The 4,649-nt window shown below is 49.1% G+C and overlaps 1 pseudogene; it reads left to right on the forward strand.

The window, feature by feature from the left end:
* The first annotated feature begins 2,888 nt into the window (after window positions 1–2,888).
* On the forward strand, window positions 2,889–3,454 carry LOC133759082 (ferritin heavy chain-like; annotated as a pseudogene).
* Window positions 3,455–4,649: the final 1,195 nt, after the last annotated feature.

Below are 4,649 nucleotides of genomic sequence, written 5' to 3' on the forward strand. Positions count from 1 at the left end.
GGGAGCTGGATCGGAAGTGGTACAGCTGTGACTCAAACCCACACCCAAACCATATGCCAGCATCATAAGCAGTGGCTGAACCCCTGGCACCATAACACTGGCCCCAATATAGTGTGTATTTCATCATAGTTTTTTAAAAAAAGGATTGATGGGTAAGTAGGGATGTACTAAATAAAATACAACAAAATATTAATAGAATATTTAAAAATGAATAGGAAGCATGGAAAACTAACAAGTCTGACAACATAAGCATGCAAGTGACAACGTAAGCTTGCAGGTGACAAAAGATGGGATTGGGAGGGCAGGGTTGGACAGATAGAAGTACGAACATCTGTCTTCTTGCAAAGGATGTAGTCAAGAGACTATTGAAAGTAGATGGGGCAAGAAATAAAGGTTTCAGTCAATTACTACAGTTACAAATGTTATCAGTGAAATACGAGTAGGAGGAAAGGGGAAAGGCAGTAAACATTCAAGTTTCATCTTTCAGTGTGGAGGGTGGTCTTGCCTTGCTTAAGTTAACAGCTAAGGGCCGGCGCCGCAGCTCACTAGGCTAGTCCTCTGCCTGCGGTGCCGGCACACTGGGTTCTAGTCCCGGTCGGGGTGCCGGATTCTGTCCCAGTTTCTCCTCTTCCAGTCCAGCTCTCTGCTGTGGCCCGGAAGTGTAGTGGAGGATGGCCCAAGTCTTTGGGCCCTGCACCCCCATGGGAGACCAGGAGAAGCACCTGGCTCCTGGCTTCGGATCAGCGTGGTGCACAGGCCGCAGCGCGCCAGCCGCAGCAGCCATTGGAGGGTGAATCAACAGAAAAGGAAGACCTTTCTCTCTGTCTCTCTCTCTCTCACTGTCCACTCTGCCTGTCAAAAAAAAAAAAAAAAAGATAACAGCTAAGTGCATAATGTCTAGAGTTATGAAGGCATCCACCAGAACACTGGGGCAGACCATTCAAAGGAGGTTGTCCCTTAGTACCTGCAGTGGGGGCCAAGGAAGGTGAACTTGATTTTCATCATAAGCTGTACCGCACTGTTTGTACCAGGAGATTATATTGCTTTGATTTTAAAAAATTAGAACAAGTACAAAAAGACAACCACCTTTGAATGAGGGCCTGAATTAGGACAGTAGCAGTGAAGAGGAGGTGTGAGGACTGGGCATAAAGGGCATTTCTGAAGTAAACTGCAGGGCTTGCCGACTCTGGGGGAGACAGATCAAGAACAGGTCCCAGGGTTCAGACCTCAAGGGAAGATGGCTTAACGCATGGAGGTACAGGAACTAGAATTGATCTTGAGAAGGAAGTAAAAGTGAATTGATTTAAGCATGCTGATTTTCAGGTACTCACTGGATATCCCACTGGCAATGCCAAATAGTTATTTATATCTGCGCATCTGGAAGCTGGTGAAGAGATTAGGGCTGTAAACATGTCCTATAATTCTTGATTGGGGAAAGCACAAAGCAAACTGCCCAAAGCAAAATCCATCAAACCTTATGCGTTTTCTTTTCTCTCTCCTGCTACCCAGGAGTGTCTGCTGACAAGGAACCAGGTGATGCTCGTGGCTTCCTCATAGACCCAGCTGTCAGCCCTGTGCTTCCGTGTCGGCAGTGGTGGTGCTGTGTGAACAACTTTTGGAATACTGAATTACTTGAGACTCTTTTGTGGGTGAAGTTAGGATGGTGGAGCCACTCTTCGACCTGTCACATTTCTGCAAGCTGGCTTGGCTTACAGGTGCACATGTTGCAACAGGACTGAGTGGTGCAGGTAGGGAGGTAAGGAAAGAGATAGGGGCTGTCAGATCCCTCCTGCCAGGAAAGACCCGTTGCCTCAGGTGCCGGCATCACTTCAACTGGCAGCCTCAGCAGCCCTGATGGCGCCTCACCTGCACAGCCACCTTGCCAATGCCCCACCCCTCGGGGGCAGTCCATATCCAACATCTCGTAAGTAACAGCAAAGACGCAGCCATTCTGGCCCAACATGACATTAGCCCAGAGCTCCCTATGGGTGTGGCCGAGGCTGCTGTCAGCTTGTATCTCCGACCAACCTCTCTCCTGCCTGTCCCTTTGCCCCCCACCTCCCCCTCCCCCTCTGGTCTGAGTGCAAGGGCAGTGCCTAATGAACGCCCTTCCCACCAAACTCCTACAAGTCCTAAATAGCTCAGCAGCCTCCTTGGACTGCCTGCCTGTGGCGCGGTATGTGCAGCCTTGTTAGGCTTTTCAGCCTAGCTCTTTGCAGATAGACCCTAGTTGAATGACTGCCTTTTCCATGGGCACTGGTGAGGCACTACTGCCCATTTTGTACTTCACAAGACAGAATGGTAATGGGCCTCAATTAATTCAGATGGACAAGTCACAACAAGACAATCAGGTGTACAGCAAACAACTCCAAGCAATTTGCCCCCAAAGAACCCCATAGCAAAACCCATTAAACCTTATGTGTTTTATTTCCTGTCTCCTGCAACCCTGAAGTGTTTGTGGACATTTGAAGTTGGGTAATCATCACTGACCCCTGGCCGTGTTTCTGAATCCTAGCCAAACTCATGGCTGTCCCATTTTCTGAGTCAGATGTTCTTATCAACTAACCCATCCTAAATAACCCTGCTTCCAGATAGAAGAGGAAAACACAAACATCTTCCAGCTTCAGAATCACAAAACTGTGTTAGAAAATGTTCCCAATGGAAACACTGAATGGTCACGCAAGATTTTGTTAATCAAAATCAACGTAGTTGAGACGTTCTTCGCGGAGAGTCGCTGCGGGTTTCCCGCTTCAGCAGTGCTGGGACGGAACCGGCTCGATCCCTGCCCCAGGGGGCCGGTCAGAGCCAGCCCTCCGCCACCTTCTCACAGCACCCTCGGACCGCCCCACCAGGTCCTGGCCGCCACCTCTGCCTCTCAGCCGCCCGCCATGAGGACGGCGTCTTCCTCGCAGGTGCGCCAGCACTACCGCCAGGACTCGGAGGCCGCCCTCAACCGCTGGATCCGGCTGCAGCTCCACGCCTCCTGTGTCGGCCTGTCCATGAACGTGACCATGTTCTCCTTCCAGTCTTACTGCTTTGACCGTGCTGATGTGGCTTTGGAGAACTGTGCCCAGTACTTCCTCCACCAGTCTCATGAGGAGAGGGGGCGTGCTGAGAAACGTATGAAGCTGCAGAACCAGTGGGCGGCCGAATCTTCCTCCAGGACATCAGAGTATGATGACTGGGAAAGCGGCTGAATGCAGTGGAGTGTGCACTGCACTTGGAGAAAAGTGTGAGTCAGTCACTACTGGAACTGCACGACCTGGCCACTGACAAAGGTGACCCCCACTTGTGTGACTTCCTAGAGACTCATGACCCGAAGGAGCAGGTGAAGTCCATCAAAGAATCGGGTGACCACGTAACCAACTTGCGCAAGGCGGAGCCCCCGAATCCGGCATGGCGGAGTTACCTCTTTGACAGGCACACCCTGGGACACAGTGATAGTGAGCACTAACGCCTTAGGCTAACTTCCCTGGCTGTGCACCAAGGCAGTGCATGCATGTTGGGGCTACTTTTACCTTTTCTAGACATTGTACCAAAACATCCACTTGCGTGCTTTAATTTGTACTATTCCTTCAGATAATGAAATTTGCCCCCCCCCCGCACTGAAAATTAATGTACTTAGGATGAATGGCATGAATCGAATGATTCATGACTAGTGGGAAGATGCTCAATAAAAATGCAAGGGGATTTGCTATCTTAAAATTTTGTTTTCACGTGTTTTTTGGTTTTATCTCTGTAAAATTCCTATATAACAAATTATGAAGCTCAGTAAATTAAGCAAAGAACATCTTCCATCCCATTCAAATTACTCTAAGGAACATATAGATTGCTTTAACAATGACAAAGCTGCATAAACCTTTAAATAAAAAGGATTTCAAATGAATTCAATCTTCAAAATTACGGTGGTCAGATGAAAGTAACTAGCATGTACTGAGTGCTTACTACATGCCAGTTGCCATGCTAACTTATGTGAGGTGGAGTATCTGGTTCAGTCCTCCCACTCACCTGGGAGAGCCTCTGAGTTCCATGGGAATGCTGCCTCACATAGCTGTGAGCACAGCAGCCCTGGGCTACGTGTCACTTTCTCTTTTTTCAGATATAGAAATGGAGATCTAGGCCGGCGCCGTGGCTTAACAGGCTAATCCTCTGCCTTGTGGCGCCGGCACACCGGGTTCTAGTCCCGGTTGGGGTGCCGGATTCTATCCTGGTTGCCCCTCTTCCAGGCCAGCTCTCTGCTATGGCCCAGGAAGGCAGTGGAGGATGGCCCAAGTCTTTGGGCCCTGCACCCGCATGGGAGACCAGGATAAGCACCTGGCTCCTGGCTTCAGATCAGCGAGATGCGCTGGCCGCAGCGGCCATTGGAAGGTGAACCAACGGCAAAAAGGAAGACCTTTCTCTCTGTCTCTCTCTCTCTCACCATCCACTCTGCCTGTGGGAGGGAAGTTTTGGGAGGGGGAAGCCATTGTAACCCATAAGCTATACTTTGGAAATTTATATTCATTAAATAAAAGTTTAATAAAAAAAAAAAAACTTGAAAAAAAAAAGAAAAAAAAAAAGAAATGGAGATCCAGAATGCTTCTGCACCTTGCTGACAACTCACACAGCTGGTGCAAAACCCTCAAACTTAGCTGATAAGATCAAGCCCC

Source organism: Lepus europaeus, chromosome 5 (genome assembly GCF_033115175.1).
Source record: "Lepus europaeus isolate LE1 chromosome 5, mLepTim1.pri, whole genome shotgun sequence".
NCBI lineage: Eukaryota > Metazoa > Chordata > Mammalia > Lagomorpha > Leporidae > Lepus > Lepus europaeus.